The sequence below is a fragment of the Arachis hypogaea genome, chromosome 17, assembly GCF_003086295.3.
Source record: "Arachis hypogaea cultivar Tifrunner chromosome 17, arahy.Tifrunner.gnm2.J5K5, whole genome shotgun sequence".
Classification (NCBI taxonomy): domain Eukaryota; kingdom Viridiplantae; phylum Streptophyta; class Magnoliopsida; order Fabales; family Fabaceae; genus Arachis; species Arachis hypogaea.
Genome location: NC_092052.1, coordinates 25,386,363 through 25,411,883, shown reverse-complemented (window position 1 = coordinate 25,411,883; position 25,521 = coordinate 25,386,363). Strand labels below are relative to the sequence as shown.

General features: G+C 40.0%; 1 non-coding gene and 1 pseudogene across 1 annotated transcript; one reads left to right on the top strand and one right to left on the bottom strand.

Moving 5' to 3' along the window:
* Nucleotides 1-297: 297 nt before the first annotated feature.
* On the bottom strand, nt 298-3,398 carry LOC112766090 (APO protein 3, mitochondrial-like; annotated as a pseudogene).
* Nucleotides 3,399-5,856: 2,458 nt separating this feature from the next.
* On the top strand, nt 5,857-5,986 carry LOC112768430 (U6atac minor spliceosomal RNA). Its single transcript, XR_003185861.1, has one exon. It is a non-coding gene; the product is annotated as a U6atac minor spliceosomal RNA (small nuclear RNA).
* The last annotated feature ends 19,535 nt before the right edge of the window (nt 5,987-25,521 follow it).

Below are 25,521 nucleotides of genomic sequence, written 5' to 3'. Positions count from 1 at the left end.
TGTGGGTGTGTTGTGTACTTAGAATTGGGATTGTCCAATCTATTGGGATACTTAGGATTGAAGGTTGTTAAATCCACCGACCCAAAAAAAAAAAAAAAAATTCGGGCCATAAAGCAATTTACTATATAATAATCATCATTATCATCACCTCTCTCCTAAGTCCTAATGCACTCATTCTTCATAGTTGATTCCTTCTTATCTTGTGAATTCACTCGTCCACATCTTTCAGCATGGCTATAGCTCAAATTATAAAGTAAAAACAAAAATAATACTTGAAATAAACTATGAAATCCGTGAAAAGAGAATCAAAGTTCAATAACTATTTCCATAGTCAGGGGCAGAGAAAAAAAGAATGCAACATTCAACATACATGAGTAAGTATTCTGTTAATTTCTCTCTAAGATAATAAAAAATTGAGAAAATTTGGTAAGGGGTAAATACAGACCAAAAATGAAGTAATTACATGAAATTCTTTTCTTATTGGTTCCAAAATAAAAATGCATTTGAATATACAATGCGGGGTGTGGTAACTTAAGGAGTTTCACAACATCTCTGTGTGGAGTCTACAAATTCTGTGTGATAACAGAACGACTTCCATAGTCTGGATCCTTCCACAATCTTACCTTTTTCAGCAACCATTAACCTAAAAGTAAGTGCAAGGAATCATGCTCAATAAATATTAAGGGAAGCAAACTCAGGTGACTTGGGAACCAGAACAAATTAATAAGCATCATTTAGAGAAGACTATACCAATGGCATGCTTGAAGTTTGTCACCGAAAGATGAAAGTTCAGGTTTATTTTGATGGCTGCTGCTAGAATTTTCATTTATGTGCATTGAAGTTTGCACTATGTGCTGTTTGGTCTTTCATAGTATCAATTCCAGTGTCGATAGTCAACACTTTTTCACAAGAAACTGCACAGTTTGAGCAGAAAGCATGTCAATTGAGACCCACAACATGATAATGCAATATCTTATATCTGTTATACCCCTCTTTAAGCTATGTATCTTTCTCCAAAGATAGAATATGCTGCTAACTATCAATTATTATGTATAAAGATCAAGAATTTTGACCTAGAGTAGTCACAACAACAGAAAGAACAGCAGTGGGGACCAAACCTCAGCTTTGATCAAACTCAATAGTCCAAGATCTTATCTGATTGAGTTCTAAATCTTGATTGAAAAATATATTGTCTAACTTCAAAGGGGATTATGATGTATCAGGCAACAAGGTCAACTTCGTCGCGGTCTGGGGAAACAACATCTAATCTCATCATGCTCTTATACTTATTCGGAACAAGAGCCCCTCCATGCACACAGAGTTCCACCACAGCTGGAGCCTTGCCATAATATCTTTTCAGATTGTTATTCAGAGGAGATCCATTCAGATCGTCAACATGCCAGACATAATTCGGACCCACAAGATCATCTATTATTGTTGCCTCTTGCCACACATGTAAACCATTCCGAGACTGATGCTTTGAAGCCTTGCGCATTCTCAACTTATGTCCCTCCAGACCAACCTGGACCTTGGGAAAATATCCACAAGTATTCACACCGTACTTCTCCATCATCTTCTTTGCACCTGATATCATCTCAAACCATGCCTCTAGTGTATGACTACTTAAATCCCTTACTTTGTTCCGTTCTTCCTCAGTCAACCCATCAAGATTGCTATTGTTCATCACTAAATTTGAGAGATTCTCTACATGCCTGGCCAGCTCAGGGGATGCATAGAAAAGTGCTTTGGTATTTTTAGAAGAAAGTTCTATTTTATTTTCAACCTCTTCCACAACAGATTCAAAATCTACAATTCTCCCCTCAATGCAATATACAGGTTTTGTTCTCCCTTTTGTGGGATACTTTGCAAAATCTACACCGGCCTGTATACAGAGTTCAACAATGGCAGGGATGTGAGGGACACTGAACCTCTCATCGTGCCCGACTCTTGGCTTACCGACACGGTCATAAAGATGGAAGCACTTTGGGAAGAAGACCACATCCCGAGCCCCTCCCCCTCTCCAGACATGCATTGTACTCCTCGAACCACTCCTTGGTCCAATACATGTTCGAATTTCATGACCAACATAAACAATGTGAACCTCATTGCATAACCTATTATGGAGAAACCAGTAAAAGCAAACCAGTTCGGATGAAGAAAGAAAAAATAAAGAAGCACATACAATCCACAAGACCACAACACCATTTAAAAAATAAAAAAAATAACACTCTTTTTTCTCTTTTCATCTCTCTAAATGTTAAATGATAACAACTAGAAAGCCTAGAATGCAACTCAACACAAACTTTCCTTAGAAGAACATATCCATCACACAATGTAAATGCACACAAAAATGTACACTTCCTAACTTATACTCTCAATCTCAGCAAGTTCGAAGTGTTCTATATTTTAGGGAAATCAAAATAATCTATCATTACCATAAGTTTTTCACAATCCATAACCGAAGTTTGACCTTCAAAAGTTTTATGACTGAATGATTGTGCAAAAGGAAACAAAAAATTGAAACTCTTACTGCATCAAAAATCAATTTTAACAGAAACCTAACTAACTGGTTCCTCAATTTTTCGCAACATCTGGCAAATTTTCTAGCTTAGAAATTTCAGAATCAACATAAAAATAAAATATTCACAGCAACTTACTCGCAGCGCAACCCGGGAATGGCTCGGGCGAGTTGACTCAGACCAGATACGAGTGAATTTCGAGCTACATATACTCGGTGAGCCACCTCAACAAGTTCCGCAACCAGCAACCCTACAGGGCTGTGCCTTACGCGCTTCTCTCTCCTTCTTCGCCCTCTCTATCAGCACCTTCATCGGCGTCACATACGGCTTCCTCTCCGATTTCCTCCGGCAAGGCCTCGGCACGTCAGAGTACGTGGATTCTCTGTCGTCCCCGAACGCCACCAGCGGTGAAGTCTCTGACGAGAAGGAGAGGGTTGCATTGAAGCGGTGTGGTAGTCGCTTAAGATGAGAAATTATCTCCGAAGAGATGGCGATGGCGCGCATATCCGTTAAGAATGGTTGACGGTAGAAGTGGTGGGAACCGCCGTGCTAGGAAATGGAGCAAGGGGTGTACATGGCCCGGCCTGGTCCGAAGACCCGGCCCGACCCAAAACACTTTAGGAGCTAATTTAGTGTGATTTCATCGGATCTAGGGTTAGGTAAGGGGTCTCAAAAATAGACCCGGTCATTATTTCGAGTCGGGTCTGTGCTATAGCTCGGGTCACCCGAACTCGGCCCGATAGCCCGATCATCATACACAATTAATATTTTGTGTTATTAGTGATGTATGATGGCTATTCTTATGTGAAATTTAAATATTGTAAACCTTAATATTTTGTGTTATTAGTCATTATAAGATTATAAGTTAATGTTTTATGTTTAAAATGCATAAGATTTTAGACTAATGCATAATATTGTGTTAACTTATTTGTATTGATTTAAATATTTGGTGTTATTAGACAATATTAGTATTGATTATGGTTATGCTTTAATTTTAGAGAAGGGTTGGTTCTTGTTACATTTTTTAAGTGAATTTTACTATGTGAATTGTGAAATAATGGTTGGAGATTAGGTGATTTTTACATGCTAAAGATCGGTTTTTACCCGGTTTTTACCTAGGTTTTATCCGGCCCGAAGGTGCGTAGATTTTATCGGGTCTAGGATCGGGTTAGGGTCTAAAAATTAGGCCCGATCTATATTTCAGGTCGGGTTTGGATTAAGCCAAACCCAGTGTGGCCCCGCCATGTACACCCCTAAATGGAGCATACGATCGAAGCTAGTAAGCTTAGCGATAGTTTAGGAGTCCAGATGCTCAATATTGGGCCTAGTTTGGGCCTCAAACCTGTAACATGACAAGCCTGTGGAATAAAACGCAAATTATTTTGGGCTTAAGCCCCTCTACCAAAAAAAAAAAAAAACAAATTATTTAAGTTTCTAGAACTAATAAATGGCAGTGAGCCTTAACTCATATGGCATATATCCCTCTTCCCACTTCAAAAGTCTAGGGTTCAAATTCTAGAAATTGCAATTGAGGAGAAAATTTGGTAAATATGTGAGAAATATGTAGGTGTGTTGTGTACTTAAAATTGGAGGTTGTCCAATCTACTAACAAAAAAAAACTGATATCGGCTTAACTTTTTATTTTTTTAAATATGGTGATTGGTGGCGTTATTGTGAAATGTTAAGAGTTAATTGGTTCCAACAAAAAAAAAAAAAAGTTAACTGGTTTGGCCATTTTTATTTTTATTTTTAATAAAAATAAAATAAAATATAACAATATATTTGATTAAATATTTTAATATTTTTAATTTTAGTTTTGTACTCTTTTTTAACAATATTTTCGCTCAAAATAAAATTACCTTAAATGATCTAAATAACTATAATAATTTTTTTTCACTATAATTATAATTTCCTTATCTTACAACCCGTGAAGAACAACAATTCATTCTTCCAAAGCTAATATAACATCATAAAATACAAGGATCCAATGAAAACATACAATAAATTGATATAAAAAAAGTTAGAAAGGTTGAATCCTAGTCTAAGAATAGTAGAAAAAAGTAATGAGGTAGTGAGCCAAGAAGCAAGCCAAGCATTCTAGTGTAAAATACTTCGTAAAGAAGTATTGAAAGAAAGAAGGCAGAATTAGGACCGATAAGGAAGAAAAAAAGAAAATAAAGAATAACAGAAAAGAGAGAGAAAATAAAGAGAGGAGAGAAAGAATACCATCATTCTTGCTGAATGTAGCCTTCCATTCTTTCATTTGTAATTCTTTCCATCATGCTTCTCCCATGTCCTTGAATCTCTGCATGTCATCTGTCTTGGCTCTATAACAGAATTTGCTACTCTTTTTTAATGTGGATGTGTTTCTTATGCATGTTCCCACTCTTATCAGCATTGGCTAATTTCTTCCTTACATTACTCCTCCTTTTAACCTCAACCTTGTCCTAAAGGTTGATTGTTGGATAAACATTAAGGAAGCTCTCAGCAACTTTCCAAGTGGACTCAACGTGAGGTTCTGAACCCTGAACCCCATTGCACCAACAATTGATGCTCTTTTTTGCCATTCTTTAATATTGTTCGCGACTGAAGGACTTTTTTCGGTGTCAAAATGGGACCTGCCTTATAACAGCCCAGACCACCCGCTAGCACGATATTGTCTGCTTTGGCACACAAGGCCTCACGGTTTTGCCTTTGACGATAGGGATGCTAGCCGAAGCCCTCCACACTCACTTGTCAAAACGCGTCATGTTAGGGAGAGGTATCCACACCCTTATAAGGCATGCTTCGTTCCCCTCCCCAACCGATGTGGGACCTTACAATCCACTCTCTAAGGGAGCCCAGCGCCCTCGCTGGCACATCGATCCGGGTTCCGGCTCTGATACCATCTGTAACAGCGCAGACCACCTGCTAGCACGATATTGTCCGCTTTGTCACACAAGGCCTCACGGTTTTGCCTTTGACGATAGGGATGCTAGCCGAAGCCCTCCACACTCACTCGTCAAAACGCGTCATACTAGGGAGAGGTATCCACACCCTAATAAGGCATGCTTCGTTCCCCTCTCCAACCGATGTGGGCCTTACAATCTACCCCCTAAGGGAGTCCAGCGCCCTCGCTGGCACATCGATCCGGGTTCTGGCTCTGATACCATCTGTAACAGCCCAGACCACCCGCTAGCACGATATTGTCCGCTTTGGCACACAAGGCCTCACGGTTTTGCCTTTGACGATAGGAATGCTAGCCGAAGTCCTCCACACTCACTCGTCAAAACGCGTCATGTTAGGGAGAGGTATCCACACCCTTATAAGGCATGCTTCGTTCCCCTCCCTAACCGATGTGTTCGTGAAAAGGAGAGATGGTTGGCATCTCCCCTGACAGGGACGGGAACAGCCTTCGGGCTTTCCTGTTATACACACTCGGTTAAGGCTTACCATCTCTATAGATGGTATCAGAGCCAGGACCCGGATCGATGTGCTAGCGAGGGCGCTGGACTCCCTTAGGGGGGTGGGTTGTAAACTCCCTTAAGGGGGTGGATTATAAGGCCCACATTGGTTGGGAAGAGAACGAAGCATGCCTTATAAGGGCGTGGATACCTCTCCCAAGCATGACGCGTTTTGACGGGTGAGTGTGGGGGGCTTCGGCTAGCATCCCTATTGTCAAAGGCAAAACCGTGAGGCCTTGTGTGCCAAAGCGGACAATATCGTGCTAGCGAGTGGTCTGGGCTGTTACATGCCTCACAAGATTCCAGTGACAGTGGCAAGTAATGCTCCTGAGCAATTCTTCTAAACCTTTTGAGCAATGAAATGTGGAACACATTATGAATTTTTGCTTCCTGTGGCAAATCAAATTTGTAAGCCATTGGGCTCAGTTTTTTAAGAACTTTAAAGGGACCAAAGTATCTCATCCCTAGTTTTTTAGTCTTTCTCAATGCAACAGAGTGTTGGCGATAAGGTTGGAGCTTTACTAACACAATGGCGTCTTCTTCAAACTCCAAATCCCTTCTTTTCTTATCAGCATAAGTCTTCATAAATTGTTGATACTTTCTTAGAGTACCCTTCAGTTGACCCAGAAATTTATCTCGAGTCAACAGGAGCTCTTGAAATAATTGCTCGTCAATTGGATCCGCATTGTAATGTATCAAGGAAGAGGGCTCACACCCATAGAGATCTCAGAAAGGGGACATTTTGATGCTGCAGTCAAATGTGGTGTTATACCAAAATTCAGCCCATAGAAGCATGTCCACCCACAATTTAGGATTGTCAAAACAAAAATCCTTGAGGTACATCTCAAGTGTTTTATTTAGAACCTCACTTTACCCATCTGTTTGAGGGTGATATGATGAGCTCAACAAGATAGTGCCTTGGGATTTGAATAATGACGTGGCGAAAATTGGCGAGTTACGAAATTTATTATAAGAGACACGTTGCAAGTACAGTTCTTAACCAACCAGAAATCCGCTTATCAATTTAGAAGGGTTGTCACAAAATTTAAATTAAAATACTGGGAGTATGAGTCCCAGGTCGTCTCCCAACGAGTTGCAGAAAAGTGTGCTATTTTATTAATCAGATGTTTTCAAAAAATGTTTGAGTTGAATAACAGGAAATTAAATTAGAGAATTTGTGTAAATTTAAATAAAAGCCTTGGCTGGGAGTAGATTAGTTGGAAGCCCTATTCTTGTTGGAGTACTCTCAAGATTAATTGATAATTGAGGGTTGTTCTGTTTAGTTATCCCTTACTAGGTAAGGGAAAGTCAAACAAGTTGGAAAGCTATTTCTATCCACAAGTCCCAATCCACTTACTTGGAAGGATTGGTGTCAGTGACTAGAGAGCAAACCAACAATAAACCCAATTACAATTTTTCTTTTAAGCATTCCAACTCAAGGTCTTCCTTTCAATCAACTCCCATCCAAGTTATGGAACTACTCGCTCATTGTAAATGTAGAATTCATAACATAGGAGAGGGAATTAAAGAAAGACATGATAAATAATAATTAAAGGGATCAATTGAAAATAAAAATAATTCTTGTATTAATAAATTCTAAAAATAATCCAATAATAATTCTGAGTAAATAAAGGACATGGAAGAGTAAGAGACAGGTAAAGAAAAGGGTTAAGTACTGAAATCATCCCTAACGTCTTGGGTCAAAATCAAAATCGTCCTGGACCTTTTTTCGTTATTAAAATCATCCTCAACATTCAAAAATGCTTTAAAATAATCCTTTTTACCAATTTTATTTTTTTTATTACCAAACTACCCGTCATTAAAAAATTATAAAATAAAATAAATATAAAATAAAAAGGAAAGAAAGGGATAGATCAAAGAAGGGGGGTGGGGAGGAAAGAAAGGGGGGGGGCGAGAAAAAGGGGGCGGGGGCGGGGGTGGAGGGGGGAGGGAAGGGGACCACCGCACCACCGCACCGCCGCCCGCCGCCCTGTCGCCCTGCCGCAACGCACCACCACCACCTTCTTCTTCTTCTTCTTCTTCTCTCTTCGCCGCCGCCACCGGTCTTCATTACCGCCGCCGTTCTTCGTTGCCGCGCGCCGCCGATCTTCGCTGCTCTGCTCCTCGAGGAAAGGGGGAAGGGAACGCGAAGGGAGAAGAGGGGGGAGGGGGGTTTCGGGAAGAAGAGGGGGAAGGGGAAGGGTCCTCGCCGCCGCCACCGGTCTTCACGGACGCCGCCGATCTTCGCTACCGCCGCCACCACTGCACCGCTGCACCGCCGCACCACCGTTTCTACATTCCTTCTTGACTCTTTGACCGCTTGACTCTGTTTATTGTTTCTTACTCGTAAGTGTTGCGGTAGTACTACTATTCATTCTTTCCATATAGAAACCCCAAATTTATGCTGCATCATGTTGGTGAAAGTTCGCAACTTTCAGTTGTATTGGCCATCTTGTTTCTTTGCTCTAAGTCTGTAACTCCTAATCCTAGTTGATCCAGAAAGAAGTAACTGATTTTTTTTTCTCCCACAAATGTAGGCACTCTGAATTGTTTGCAAATGATGAAGAGTGAAAGTTGTGAAGAGACTCTGAGGAAGCTGAGAAAGATAATAGTGAGCCTTCAGAATGAAATTGACAAGAAGGATCACAAGCTATTCGAGATGGAGTGTAAACATAGTGACACACTTGATTGTTTGCTAAAACTCATTATGAGGCTTATAGAGAAAATTAATTACAAAGAAAGATGTCTGCTTGAAATGGAATGCAAGTACAATGAAGCTTTGAGCATGGTTGAGAAGTTGAAGAACGACAAAGATGAGCCCCGTGAGGGATGTTGCAATGGTATTCTATATTCTGGTATAGGTGAAATGTGTTTGTGATGGATCATCATCCTTTGTTTTGGAAAACTTGCTGGAAAGTCAAAAATATTCTTCAATCTACTGGGAACTGAGGGAGTGGGCTGAGGGGGGAGGCGGGAGGGAGTGAGGGAGGGCGGAGGGGGGAGGGTTGAGGGGTAGGGGGTGAGGGAGTGGGCTGAGGGGGGAGGCGGGAGGGAGGGGGGAGGGGGGAGGGTTGAGGGGTGGGAGTTTGGGGGTGGGGTTTGTTTTAATTTTTTAATATTATTTTTAATTATTTTTATTAATAATGAAGGGTAATATGGTAAAAAAATAAAATTGAAGTGGAAAATGACGATTTTATAACGTTTTGTAACGTTGGGGATGATTTTAATAACAAAAAAAGGTCGAGGACGATTTTGATTTTCACCCCAGACCTTAGGGACGATTTCAGTACTTAACCCTAAAGAAAACAAATTAGAATGACGAAGTCTTGCTGAGGTAATAACTCTTCTCAATATCCCAATGCGAAAAGCAATAAAAATAAAATCCTAAGAACTATGAATGTGTAGAGAGAAAACCTAGATGAGGAGTAAAACTAGATCTAAAACTGAGAATTGTCTGTAATGAATTGTTGTTCCCTGGTTTCTGCATGTTCCTTGGCTCTAGTATGCTTTTCTGGGTCGAAAACTGGGTCAAAATAGGGCCCAAAATCGCCCCCAGCGAATTCTGCACATTCTGCAGATCGCGCATGTCACGCGATCGCGTCATTCATGCGGACGCGTCATTCGGCGTTTTGCCTTGCCACGCGTGCGCGTCGTCCATGCCTCCGCGTCACTTGTGCAGTTCCAATCCGCGCGGTCGCGCGAGCCATGCGTCCGCGTCACTACGATTTCCTCTATGTCGCGCGGTCGCGTGAGCCATGCGTCCGCGTCACTTCTCGCTGGTCATCTCCTCAATTTCTTGTGTTCCTTCCATTTTTTCAAGCTTCCTTTCCATTCTCCAAGTCATTCATGCCCTATAAAGCCTGAAACACTTAACACACAGATCACGACATCTAATGGAATGAAGGAGAATTAAAATACATAATTAAAAGTCTTTAGGAAGCAAATATTCAATCATGTAATGATTTTAGGAAGGAAATATAAATGCATGCCAATCATATGAATAAGTGGGTAAAGAATTGATAAAACCATACAATTAAGCACAATATAAACCATAAAATAGTGGTTTATCAATCTCCCCACACTTAAACATTAGCATGTCCTCATGCTTAGTTGAAGGAGATAAAATAAATGAGTAGGAACATGTAGAACTCATGTAATGCAATGCAACCTATATATATATGAATGCAACTATATGATTCTTGTCTACTTGATCAAAAGTAAATAGGTTCTTCAAGACAATCACAAATCAAACTCCACTAATTCAATTCTTATACAGTAAGAACAGATAAAAATGCAAGAAGGTAGCTCATGAAAGCAGGGAACATAGAATTTTAAGCATTGAACCCTCACTGATGATGTATGTACACTCTAATCTCTCTAGTGTATAGGGTAATCACTCTATCCTTCTCTAATCATGCTTTCTAATTTTTTTGTTCTCCACCTAACCAATCAACAACAATTAATATATCAATGCAAACATCATGAGGTCTTTTCAAGGTTGTAATGGGGCCAAGGTAAGGGTAAGGATACATATATGGCTAAGTAAGCTTACAAATTGAATCTTTAATTAACCCAAGCTTCAACCCAATATATACATATTCTATATAATTTAAGATTCACACCTAGCTACCCAGATTTTTTCTTTCACATTCCATACTCATGTATCAACTTTTTATTTTAATTTTATCATATATGCATTGATCCTTGAATTCTTAACTTAGCATTGGGGTAATTTTGTCCCCTTATTTATTTATTGAATATTTTTGGATTTTTTTTTAGCATAAACATAAAAAAAATAAACATAGCTAATCAATGCACATAGATTTTTAATTCTTATAGTTTCACATGAGTAGGTACCCAAATTTCCATTATATTATCATGACACATTCCCTCATTATCTTTTGTTCCCACAATTTCCTATACTTAATTAACACACACAATTCTATCTTAAGCTAACCAAAGATTCAATTGGGGTATAAAATTATTTTTTCCGCTTAAGGCTAGTAATGTGGTAAAATACAGAACAAATGGGATTTAAAGGCTCAAAGTGGTTAACAAAGGTAATTGAGAGGGTAGGCTTAATTTGGATAAGTGAGTTTAAACAAATAATGGCCTCAATCATATGCAAACATATAAATATATTAAACATTGGACATATAGGATGAAACAAAATGTAGATTACAATCATAGAGAAGTAAACACACAAGAATAAAATAATTATGGTTAAATAATGTAACCATGCATTTGGGCTCAATTCTCACAGGTTGTGTGTTCTTTAGCTCAAAAATCATGTTCCAAATACAACTTCAAGCAATTTTCAACATAAGAGTTTTGATTAAAATTAGTGGAATTTTGTTCTAAAGATAGGGTCTTAGAAGAAACTTATTGTCTTTTCAATCAAGTAGAACATGCATGCAACTAATCTATTACTATACAATTTATCCTATTCTACAAAAGAAAAACTAACTAAGTATCCTAATATATTGGTGTTAGGGAAGAGAAATTACCTCCAGAAGTCAGGTACTGACCGACCTCCCCACACTTAAGGCTTTGCACCGTCCTCGGTGCCATCTGTCAGGAACAAAGGTAGGCTGGTGGCAGTATCTCCACAGTCGGGACCATCATGGCTCCCTGTGCTGGTAAAGGAAGTGGAGTCCGGGGTGTCTGAGTCCTTGAATTTTCCCATAATCAGCTCCTTAAGGTATGTGAATCGGCGCTTGTTACAGCGCTCTCTTAGCTTAGCTTTCTGTTCCTGCCGATCCAACTTTTCAAGTATCTAATGGAGCAGTTGGGTTGTTGTAGGTGCTTGTGTTGCTGATGGAGGGATGTCCTCAGCCGGTTCTGTAGGCTGGCTAGTAGTGGCTGCTGAAAGTCTAATATACTTCCCGTTAGGGACGTACTGATCATCCCGTGGAAGCATGACTTTTGTATCCCCAGCTCTATAGGAGACTCCGGCTGCTGAGACAAGATCTGAGATCAAGGTGGAAAAAGGTAAGTTGCCCGCAATCTATACGTGTCCCATGGCATTCCGGATATGTCTTGGTAGGTTCAGAGGCTGGTCTGTAAGGATGCACCATAGTAGAACGGCCATGTTTGCAGTGAAGGAGGACTCGTGAGTGCTCGAAAAGACGTAATGGGACATGATCTGTGCCCATACGCGAGCCTCCAAGGTAAGTGCTGAAGCCGATATTCCCTTAGGGCAGGAATGATGGTATCCGTAGATCCATCTGCTGCCAGGTAGTGCGATAACTCTGAGAACGTCGTCCCAGTCAAATTGGTACATCTGGCGCTTGAGTGAGGCTTCTTGAAAGGCGTCCAATCCTTCTAGAGCAGGGGGAAGATCTAGAGTTTGTTGAATGGCCTCTTCTGTAATGGGGACTTGCTTTTGACGTACATAGACAGACTGTAGGGTTGGCAGGTGGAAATTAGAGTAGAACTCAACTACCCAAGAAAGATTAACCTGCCTTGGCTGTCTCTGTAGGAAACCCCATTGTCTTCGTTCAATTTGCGGCTCAACAAAGGTAGCAATATTGGGCGGGAGGATAAGAAGGTATTCGTTGTTGTAGCTCCGTTCTGCCAGGATAGGGAACATCTGCTCATAGTAGTGATTGGAAAATCGTGCAGTGTCCTTTGCTGGGAAGGCTCTCTCTTTCTCATCAACCTTTATAATCCTCTTAATTCTCTTTGTTGAGGGCATGACTGCAGTTGAAGAAGGCTCTGCCACTAATGCTCTTTTTGTTCCTCTCCTTGCTGTTGATTTGGAAGTAGCTTTCTCTTTTCCTTTCTTGGTGGCCATCCTCAAAAGGGAAAAAGAAAGTAACATGAATTCAAAGGGATAGAACAAGGAAGAGGATGGTATAAGTGATAATCAATGCACGATAAAGGGGATGTCATTAACACATGGTCATGACTACATGTGAAAAGTTCATCAATGGAAATATAGTAGGTGCATTTGATGACAATTAAATGCAAGGTGTTTATAGGCATGCAGGCAAAGGCATGAGTAGCATAGATCAAGCATTTAATTTGTAAAATATGTTATCACTCGTAACTAACCATCACGTTTGTATTGACAATTAAAATAAATTAATAAAATAGTAAAGGGAATTTATGAAAAGCAAGCATTGAATAGTAGAATAGAATAATGTAGAAAATGCACAATGCCATATGGGCTTTTTCACAAATACGTAGCATGCATGATGAATAAACTATTGAAAATAATAATTTGAACATGCAAGCAACCCTTTAAAAAGTAATATATAATTGCCAAATAAATTTGCAACAATCCATAAGCATATAATGAGAAATAATGACTCAAATAAATTCTAAGACCAATTAAAAGAAAAAAAAAGAAAGAAAAAGAAAGAAAAAGAAAATATAGATAATGAAAGTAAAAAGAAAAGAAAAGAAGAAACATAAAAATAAGAAAGATAATGGAAAAGAAAGAAAGGAAGAAGAAAAGAAAAACCTTGTTAATGGTGGTAAGAGAGAAAGTAGAAAGTGAGAAAGAAGGAAGAAGGAAGAAGAAAGAAATAAGAAATAAGGAGGGGAAAAGAGAAAATAGGTTTTGGGGGAAAAGAAAGATAAAATATTTGGCAATGTAGGGTAAGCTGTGCGGCGCAAGCGATGCGAACGCGTGGGTGACGCGTTCGCGCGAATGCGCTTTAAGTGAATCGACGCGGTCGCGTCGGTCACGCGGTCGCGTGACTCGTTTTGTGCTACTGGCACGAGGGCAGCCTCGCGCTCGCACAACTCTCTATTCAAAATCTTATTTTGCCAAATTTTGGGTGACGCGATCGCGTGGGTCATGCGATCGCGTGAGTGGCCAATATTGGGATATGACGCGGACGTGTGGGGCACGCGTTTACGTGGTAAGGACTGTGCGTCTAGTACTAGTCTAGCACCACTCCAGCATAACGGCTATGCACCCTTTTCACGTCGATTCTGAGGTCACGCGGTCGCGTGGGTGACGCGGTCGCGTGGGAGGCCAATGTTCCCACCCGACGCGGACGCATCAGCGATGCGGTCGCGTGGGGTGATTTGTGCCAGGGGCACGCCTCCAGCCACGCTCTCGCGTGACTCTCTGTTCGTTTATTATTCTCTCTAAACCACCTGCGACGCGGATGCGTCAATGATGCGGTCGCGTCACGTATTTTATTTTTATTTTTATTTTTTTATTTTTTTTAAATAAAAATAAAAATATGCAAATGCAGATGCAAGCTAAATGTGCAAATAAGGAGAAGAGTTATTGAAAAAGAAAACTAAGAATAAAGAAAAGAACGATCATACCATGGTGGGTTGTCTCCCACCTAGCACTTTGCTTTAACGTCCGTAAGTTGGACGCTCCACTAGCTCAGTCTTCGGCTATGTGTGGATCTTCCAAGAGGAAGATCTCGAGCTCCTTGTTTTTCTTCAACTTCTCGCCATGGTACAGCTTTAAACGATGTCCATTAACTTTGATGAGTTCAGAGCTTGAAGGATGACTTAGGTGAAAAGCTCCGTACGGCTCGGCCTTCTCTATTCTGTATGGACCTTCTCATCTTGATCTCAACTTGCCTGGCATGAGCCTCAGTCTAGATTTGTAAAGGAGGACTAAGTTCCCAGGTTGGAACTCTTTCCTCTTGATGTGCTGATCATGTACAGCCTTCATCCTTTCCTTGTACAACCTTGAGTTCTCATAAGCTTCCAGGTGAAGGCTTTCTAATTCTTGCAGTTGCAATTTTCTTTCATCTCCGGCTGTTTCAAATCCCATGTTGCACTCTTTTACTACCCAAAAGGCTTTGTGCTCTACTTCAACTGGGAGATGACAGACTTTTCCATAAACTAAGTGGAAAGGACTCATCCCAATGGGTGTCTTGTATGCTGTTCTGTATGCCTAAAGTGTATCTTGTAGCCTGGTGCTCCAGTCTCTCCTATGAGGTTTGACTATCTTCTGCAATATACGCTTTATCTCTCTGTTTGACACCTCGGCTTGCCCATTTGTCTGAGGATGGTAGGCTGTTGCAACTTTATGAATTATCCCATGCTTCTTCATTAATCCTGTTAGTCTCCTGTTACAAAAATGGGTTCCTTGATCGCTCACGATTGCTCGTGGGGATCCAAAGCAACAAATAATGTGGTTTCTAACAAAGGAAACAACAGTGTTAGCATCATCAGTGCGGGTAGGAATTGCTTTCACCCATTTGGAAATGTAATCCACAGCTAACAATATATAAAAATAACCATTAGAATTTGGAAATGGACCCATGAAGTCAATGCCCCAAACATCAAAAACTTCATAGAAAAGCATAATTTGTTGAGGCATCTCATCTCTCTTGGATATATTGCCAAATTTTTGGCATGAAAAACAAGATTTACAAAATTCAGCAGCGTCTCTAAAAAGATTAGGCCACCAGAATCCACAGTCTAAGATTTTTCTAGCTGTTCTTTGAGGGCCAAAATGTCCTCCACTCTCAGATGAGTGGCAGGCCTCTAAAATGGACTGAAATTCTGATTGAGGCACACACCGTCTAATTACCTGATCAGCGCTACATCTCCATAAATATGGATGATCCCATATATAATATTTAGACTCGCTTTTCAGCTTGTCTCTTTGATGCTTAGTAAAGTTTGGAGGAAAGGTGCGGCTAACTAGATAATTAGCTACAGGTGCATACCAAGGGACTACCTCAGATACTGCTTGCAGGTTATCAAATGGGAAATTATCAGCTATAGGAGTGGAGTCATCTTTGATGTGCTCAAGGCGACTCAAGTGGTCTGCCACTAGATTCTGGTTACCACTCCTATCCTTAATTTCTAAATCAAATTCTTGTAGTAGCAGTATCCAACGTATAAGCCTTGGTTTGGACTTCTTTTTAGCTAATAGATACTTTAGAGCTGCGTGGTCTGAGTATACTACTACTTTCGTACCAAGTAAATAGGCTCGGAATTTATCTAGAGCAAAAACAATAGCAAGAAGCTCTTTCTCAGTAGTAGTATAATTAGACTGAGCGGCATCTAAAGTTTTAGACGCATAAGCAATTACAAAGGGGTCCTTACCTTCACGCTGAGCCAGTGCTGCACCTACTGCATGGTTGGAAGCATCGCACATTATTTCAAATGGCTGGCTCCAGTCTGGTCCTCTCACAATTGGAGCTTGAGTCAGGGCGGTCTTCAGCTTATCAAACGCTTGTTTGCAATCCTCACTGAACTCGAACTCAATATCTTTTTGCAGTAGTCTGGATAAGGGAAATGCTACCTTACTAAAGTCCTTAATGAATCTCCGGTAAAAACCTGCATGGCCAAGGAACGAACGGACTTCCCTCACAGAAGAGGGGTAAGGTAAACTAGAAATAACATCCACCTTTGCTGGATCTACAGAAATGCCAGTATTAGACACAACATGTCCTAGTATAATCCCTTGTTTAACCATAAAGTGGCATTTTTCAAAGTTCAATACAAGGTTTGTACTGACACATCTATCTAACACTCTAGATAAACTATCCAAGAAAAGGTCAAAAGAATCACCATAAACGCTAAAATCATCCATAAAAACCTCTATACAGTCCTCAATAAGATCAGAGAAAAGACTCATCATGCACCTTTGGAAAGTAGCTGGTGCATTGCACAAGCCAAAGGGCATTCTCTTATAAGCATAAGTCCCAAAAGGAAATGTAAAAGTAGTCTTTTCCTTATCTTCAGGAGCTATATGAATCTGGAAATAGCCTGTGTAACCATCTAAAAAACAATAATGTGATTTACCTGATAGGCGATCCAACATTTGATCAATGAATGGAAGAGGATAGTGATCCTTACGAGTGGCCTGGTTTAGGCGTCTGTAATCAATGCAGACCCTCCAGGCGTTCTGAACTCTGGTTGCCATGAGCTCTCCATGCTCATTCTTCACTGTAGTGACTCCAGACTTCTTGGGCACCACTTGTACTGGGCTTACCCATTCACTATCTGAGATGGGGTAGATGATATCTGCCTCCAGTAGTCTGGTCACCTCCTTTTTGACAACCTCTAAGATAGTGGGGTAAAGTCTTCTCTAGGGTTGACGGATAGGCTTTGCTCCCTCTTCTAAGAATATTCTGTGCTCACAAACTCGAGGGTTGATGCCTACTATGAATGCCAAACTCCAACCAATTGCCTTCTTGTGCCTCCTCAGCACACTAAGTAGCTGCTCTTCTTGTTGAGAAGTGAGTTCCTTTGCAATGATAACTGGAAACTTCTGCTTGTCCTCAAGGTAAGCATATTTGAGGTGTGGAGGTAGGGGTTTCAATTCTAACTTCTGCTCATGGTCGGGCTCTCGGTTGTCTGGAGCTAGTAACAATGGTAAAGCACTGTCATTGTCCTCAGAAAGTGTCCCCACACTCGGACCTTGTCCTATGTACTTCTCTTCAAATTCCTCCTGGTGAACTTCAGCCACTGTTTTATCTATGATGTCACACTGGAGGATAGAATGATCCTCCGGAGGATGCTTCATAGCTCCATTCAGATTGAAGATTACTACTCGGCCATCTATTTCAAAAGGGTATGTTCCTGAAAAAGTATCCAATTTGAACTTTGAGGTCTTCAGAAATGGTCTTCCGAGTAGGATTGATGGTGGCTTCTCTGAGTCATTTTGGGACATCTCCAGGATATAAAAATCAATGGGAAAGGTAAGCCCCTTAATGCCCACTAATACGTCTTCAGCAACTCCAGCCACTGTAATAATGTTTTTATCTGCTAACACAAAACAAGCTGCCGACCTTTTTAAGGGAGGGAGCCTCAAATTATCATATATAGACAAAGGCATTATACTAACACATGCTCCTAAATCACACATGCAGTAAGAAAACATCACACCACCAATAATACAATTAACCATACATGGACCTGGATCACTACACTTTTTAGGTATACCTCCCATTAAAGCAGATATAGAACTACCTAACGGAATATTTTCTAATTCATTAATTTTGTCTTTATGTATACATAAATCTTTTAGAAACTTTGCATATTTAGGTACCTGTTGAATAACATCAAAAAGGGGAACAGTTACCTCAACCTTTTTGAATATTTCAACCATTTTGGGATCAGGTTCCAGCTGCTTCCTGGGCTTCCTTGCAAGTTGTGGAAAAGGAATGGGAATGGTGTCTTCTGCAGTGTCTATGCCCTTTGGTGCTTCTTCCTGTGATTGGGCTTCTTCTTCTTCAGCCATGTCCTGTATGTCCTCTTCCTCTTCAACATCTTCTACTTCCACCACCTCTTCAGCTGAGGCGTGTTCTGGTGGGTTTGGATCCTCCTGATTCCTCTCTTGCAGTGTAGTTCTGGACCTTAGGGTGATGGCATTGATGCCACCCTTTGGATTGTGTGATGGTTGAGAGGGGATTCCACTGGAGCTTAAAGGCTGGTTATTGGAGTTATTCATTGATCCAATCTGTGAGATAAGAGCTTGCAAGGTAGAGTTCAGACCATTTAGAGTAGAATTAAGGTTATTTTCCATGGCCTGTTGTCTCCGATCAATAGATTGTAGTAACTCATCATTAGCAGATGAAGAGGGGTAAGTGATCTGAGAGGTCCGCTGTTGGTTATTCTGTGGTCCTTGGGATTGCCTCAGGTGAGGTGCTCTGTATGGCTGGTTCTGGTTCTGCTGCCTGTTGTTGTTATTATTCCACCTCTGATTTTCCTGATTATCTCTGCCTCCTCTGTTATTGTTGTCCCTCTAATTCTAGTTAGAATTATCTCTCCAATTCTGGTTCGAATTGTCCTGCCATCCATGGCTGTAACTGCTACCTTAATTGTACCTTTGGTTGGGGCGGTCATAGAAGTTATGAGTGGCTGCCACGGTGTTATCTTCCTGCTGGAGCTGCGACATTCATTAGTATAATGGCTATAATCAGCACAGATTCCGCAAAATCTCCGTGGGACTAACTGCTGGCTTTGCTGTGGTGGAGAAGGTTGAGCTTGCTGACTTTGTTGTTGATTCAATTACATCTGCTTCAGTAAGTTGGTCATTTCACAGATACTCTGAGTTAGAGTAGCAGTCTCTCTGCTAGAGGATACTTCTGCAACAGCTTTTGAACGGCCTTGTTTCTGCCTATGATTCCGAGTAGATTCAGCTAAGTCGCTGATCAATTGCCATGCCTCATCAGTGGTCTTGTACTTTTTCATAGACCCATTGCTAGCACTTTCCAATGTGGTCTTATCTTGGGGCCTCATGCCCTGTGTGACGTAGCCGAGCAATACTATCTTGTCAATTATATGGTGGGGGCATGCTTCCAGAAGGTTGTTGAAGCACTCCCAGTATTCATAGAGAGTCTCGGATTCGTCCTGAACAATCATGGAAATGTCTTTCCTCAATTTATCAGTAACTTCAGCTGGAAAGAATTTTTCCAAAAATTCTCTTCTAAGTGTATCCCAGTTGGATACAGTTGCTGCGGGTTGAGTGTAGTACCACTCTCTCACTTTTTCCTCAAGAGAGAATGGGAAAGCTTTCAGCAAAATAGAAGTTTCATCCGCACCATCGCGCCTGACAGTAGAACAGGCTGCTTGGAAGTCTCTAAGGTTCTTGATAGGCTCTTGAGCAGGTAAGCCATGAAACTTAGGCATCAAGTTTAGCAGTGCAGTCTTTATTTCAAAGTCTATAGCCACTACTGGATGATGCGTTTGAAACGGTTGTATTGTGAAATAAGGGGCTCCAGCCTCCTGGATACTGATTCTCATTTATGCTGCCATGTCACCTGCACGTAAATCAACCGAATCAGTAGAATGGGGGCTGGTTTCTTCCTCAAGTGACGTTTCAGATCCGCCCTCAGAGAGGACTAATCGACGCCAAGCTTGCCGTATTCGTGAAATGGTTCTTTCAATCTCAGGATCGAATACTGGCAAGCTTGGCTCAGGAAGTGAACGCGTCATTTAACGAAAGAAACATGCAGCTCATAGTAGCAAAATAAAATAAAATACAAATAAATAAATTCCAATTAATAACTTTAGCACTCTATTGCAACTCCCCGGCAACGGCGCCAAAAAATGACGTGGCGGAAATTGGCGAGTTAAGAAATTCATTATAAGAGACACGTTGCAAGTACAGTTCTTAACCAACCAGAAATCCGCTTATCAATTTAGAAGGGTTGTCACAAAATTTAAATTAAAATACTGGGATGTGTCCCAGGTCGTCTCCCAACGAGTTGCAGAATGGTGTGCTATTTTATTAATCAGATGTTTTCAAAAAATGGTTTGAGTGGAAAAACATGAAATTAAATTAGAGAATTTGTGTAAATTTAAATAAAAGCCTTGGCTGGGAGTAGATTAGTTGGAAGCCTATTCTTGTTGGAGTACTCTCAAGATTAATTGAGAATTGAGGGTTGTTCTGTTTAGTTATCCTTTACTAGGTAAGGAAAAGTCAAACAAGTTGGAAAGCTATTTCTATCCACAAGTCCCAATCCGCTTACTTGGAAGGATTGGTGTCAGTGAATAGAGAGCAAACCAACAATAAACCCAATTACAATTTTTCTTTTAAGCATTCCAACTCAAGGTCTTCCTTTCAATCAATTCCCATCCAAGTTATGGAACTACTCGCTCATTGTAAATGTAGAATTCATAACATAAGAGAGGGAATTAAAGAAAGACATGATAAATAATAATCAAAGTGATCAATTGAAAATAAAAATAATTCTTATATTAATAAATTCTAAAAATAATCCAATAATAATTCTGAGTAAATAAAGGACATGAAAGAGTAAGAGACAGGTAAAGAAAACAAATTAGAATGACGAAGTCTTGCTGAGGTAATAACTCTTCTCAATATCCCAATGCGAAAAGCAATAAAAATAAAATCCTAAGAACTATGAATGTGTAGAGAGAAAACCTAGAGGAGAAGTAAAACTAGATCTAAAACTGAGAATTGTCTGTAATAAACTTTTGTTTCCCTGGTTTCTGCATGTTCCCTGGCTCTAGTCTGCTTTTCTGGGCCGAAAACTGGGTCAAAATAGGGCCCAAAATTGCCCCCAGCGAATTCTGCAGATTCTGCAGATCGCGCATGTCACGCGATCGCGTCATTCATGCGGACGCGTCATTCGGCGTTTTGCCTTGCCACACGTGCGCGTCGTCCACGCCTCCGCGTCACTTGTGCAGTTCCAATCCGCGCGGTCGCGTGAGCCATGCGTCCGCGTCACTGCGATTTCCTCTATGTCGCGCGGTCGCGTGAGCCATGCGTCCGCGTCACTTCTCGCTGGTCATCTCCTCAATTTCTTGTGTTCCTTCCATTTTTGCAAGCTTCTTTTCTATTCTCCAAGTCATTCATGCCCTATAAAGCCTAAAACACTTAACACACAGATCATGGCATCTAATGGAATGAAGGAGAATTAAAATACATAATTAAAAGTCTTTAGGAAGCAAATATTCAATCATGTAATGATTTTAGGAAGGAAATATAAATGCATGCCAATCATATGAATAAGTGGGTAAAGAATTGATAAAACCATACAATTAAGCACAATATAAACCATAAAATAGTGGTTTATCAAATAACCTTCACCAAAAGTGGCTGATAAAAACCTTGTCGCGGTCAGAGACAATTGAGCGAGGAAATCAATGCAACTTGACTATGTTTTTGACGAATGCTTCAGCCACTGTTCTGCTATCGAATCCTTGCTTAATGGGATGAAATGGAAAAATTTGGTGAGACGATCAATGATAACCATAATAACCAAAAAGTCATGAGATGGTAGAAGTGAGGTGATGAAGTCCATACACACATCCTTCTAAACTTGTTGTGGTATTGGCAAGGGATGTAATAGGCCAGCAGGATGAATTGACTCTGTCTTTGCTTGTTGATAGATTTTGCAGGATAGAACATATCTTCAAATGTCTCGATGCATGAAGGGCCAATAAAATTGAGAGTAGATTCGCTCTATTGTCTTATCTATACCAGCATGTCTCCCCACTTGGACTATTATGATAATCATGCAAAATTTGCTGCTTAAAGTGACTCTTAGTAGGAATAACAATGCGATCCTTCCAAAATAAATTACCATACTTTACTGAATAATTAGTATTAGACTGGTTATTGTTGAGGCAGTTTTCCTTGATTACATTAAGTTGAAGATCAGCATCTATCTCTGCCTGTAATTTTTGCAACCAATCCAAATTAGGACTCGTCCAAGCAGCATAAAAGCATGTTGACAAGGCATCTGTAGTAGCATTTTTCACTCCCGATTTATAATGGATTTTGAAGTCGTAAGCAATCAACTTATGAAGCCATCTTTGCTGCTCAAGGTTATGCGGTGACTAATCTATTAACGGCTTGAGACTTTGTTAATCTGTGCGGATTATGAACTTCTTCCCCAAGAAATAATTACAAAATTTGGTCACTACTGCCGTGATAGCATAGAGGGAGATAACTTCTTAGAAAAGAAGGCTATGGGGTGTTTGCCTTGGGATAACACAGCTCCCACCCCAATTCCAGATGCATCGGTCTCCAATTCAAAAGTCTCATCAAAATTTGGTAAGACCAAGATGGGCCTAGAAGTGATAGCTTCTTTAAGCTGAAGAAATGCCTTGTCAGCCTCTGCATTTCATAGAAATGAGTCTTTCTTCAATAAGTCTGTTAGAGGTGCTGCTATCGATATGTATCCCTTTAAGAATCGATGATAATACCCCGCTAAACCCACGAACCCTTTGAGTTACTTAACATTGGTAGGGGTTTGGCATTCCAACAATGCTTGAACTTTATCATGTTCTATATGTACTCTACCACCTGAAATGGTGTGACCCAAGTAGTCAATTTCTGGCTTTCCAAATAAACATTTGGAGGCAAAGAGAGATTCACACTACAGAGTCTGTAGAACCAGTTCCAAATGATGTAAGTGAGCTGGCCAAGAAGGGCTATAGACTAAAATATCATCGAAGAAAACAGGGACAAACTTTCTCAAGTATGGTTTGAACACATCATTCATTAAGTTCTAAAATGTCGCATGTGTATTGGTCAGTCCAAATGGCATGACAAGCCATTCATATAATCCTTGATGCATTCTAAAAGCCATTTTGAATCTATCTTCTGGCCTAACAAGAATTTAATGATAACCTGATCTCAAATCAAGTTTCAGAAAGATGCATGCACCAAACAACTCATCCAATAATTGATCCATTGTTGGGATGGGAAAACTATTTTTCACCGTGATGTCATTAAGAGCTCTATAATTTGTGCAAAACCTCCATGTACCATCATTCTTCTTGACAAGAAAAACCGGGGAAGAGAATGGGATTTTGCTAGGCTAAATATTCCCATCATCAAGCATCTGTTGGATTATTGTTTCTATTTGAGATTTATGACAGTACGGATAACAGTAAGGACGAACTTTAACTAGTGTTGCTCCTTGAATTAAGGGTTTAGCACGGTCATGATCTCGCTGTGGGGGAAGGCCTTGAGACTGCTCAAATATTGTAGCATATTTATGAATCAACTCATGCAAATCAGCTGGTAAGTTGCTAGGTAGAGACGAGTGTATTGTCGTGGGTTCGTCTAAATGGTGCAATTGGAGAGTGAAGGCTTCTGCAATAGCATTAGTATGCACCAACCGACAAATGTGGTGGAATTGAGCAATTGCTGGGGTGAAAGATTTCTCACCATAAATAGTGACAAATTTACCATTGTGCAAAAATCTGACAAAGGAAGCCTCATAGTTCACGATGTACATTCTAAGTTTCTTGAGCCATGTAGTGCCTATAACCATATTGCCCCCTGCTACATTAAGCACATATATCTTAAGAATGGTTACTTTACATCCTAGAAAAGTGATCTCTATAGCAGGTATACAACCCTTCACTTTCATAGTATCAAAATTTCCTACAATAACCTTGAAACTAGGTGCTGGCTTAATAGGGAGGTTAAAAAATTTTGCAATTCTGGCTGAATAAAGTAATCCAAGCTGCCACCAACAATTGAACCTCTAGCTCACCAATGTGGCCATTAACTCTAATTGTTGCTGGACTTGATGTACCATGTATCGCATTATAAGATAAGTGGTGCTCAACCACTTGTTGGTCCAATTGGGCTAGTAAATTATCCTCCACTATAGCTATTTCTGGATACATGTCTTCACCAGTATTCTCTATGTAAACCCCACAAAATTAATAAAATAATTAGCCAATAAATTAATTGTTATTCTAAGAAGTTAAGAAAATAATTTTTATAATATAGAGAGGTAGAAATATTTAAAATATGAATTTTGACACTAATTTTAAAGATTTTGACCTAAAAATGGGCCAATAGACCGAATCGATTGAATTAGGCCCAAAGCCCAACCCACTCACCCTCACTTAATTGGCTTCAGCCGTTCCTTCCCCTTTTCACACTTCATTTCACGCTGGGAGTGAAGCAAGCTAAGAAAACCCTAAGCCTAATCAACTCTCAACTTTTAATCCATCATAACTTTCAATCCAGAGCTCCGATTGATGAGCCATTTATAGTCACGCGTTTGTCTTGGAATCCTCTTCAATTTTATCCGAACTAAGTGGTAAGAAACTTTGTTATTCACATCCAGTTCTCTCTTCTACTAAATTCGTGATTCTTGGTTATAGATATTGAAGATTTTGATGTATTTGATGATTTAAGTTCGATCTAGTGACAGGTAATTGTTGAGTTTTATCCCAATGATCAATGGATAAGGTAAAAAAACTCTAAACCCTTGTAGTTTGCCCAATTTTGTGAACCCTAGTGTTAACTGTGGTGATTTGTATGGATTAGATTGAATTTAAGTTGAATTGGAGATTAAATTGGTGAATTAGAGCTCTTGCAATCAAATTTTGGTGGCCAGACTCGTTGAATTTGGTTTGGTAGTCAAAAATCTTGCAAGGAAGGGTTTTATGGTGTTTTAAGCTTGGGAGAAATCGACCAAGATATGATTTTAGTTTTTCGTAGTTAATATTTAATGTCACATGAAAATTTAGGCTAGTTGACCGTAAGATAAACTAAATTATGTTAATGTTCATGTTCTGTGGATATAGAAAATGATTATGGAAGTCTAATGTGCGTTGTGGTTGGAGATTGGAAATATATATGATATGTGTATCTGATATATGTATTTGATATGAAGTGTTAATGGTTAGTGTTGGATTTGGTGAGATTGTATGAATGAATTTGTTGAATAGATTGTGTGATTTTGAGTGTTGGTATATTGTGAAGTGATTTGAAAAGTATGTGAATATGGTTTGAGACATGAGGGGCTGTTTTGGGTTGTGATATGATGAACTTTGAATTGAAAATTTTGGAAAAAACTTGTGGTTTGGTATTTTTGAGTAAAAGTTAAACTTTTGAGGTTAACCATGACCATAGAGGGGTCTATGGTCACGGTTTTTAACCGTGACAAAAAAAATTATGGTCATGGTTTTTGGAAAAAGGGTGACCATGTAGTACTGGTGCGCAGAAATTGTGATTACACTTTGATTATATAAAATTCATCGCTCTTTCTTTCCCTGGTAATGGCGCCAAAAACATGATGCCAATACCATGGTTCACAACTTCGCACAACTAACCAGCAAGTGCACTAGGTCGTCCAAGTAATACCTTACGTGAGTAAGGGTCGAATCCCATGGAG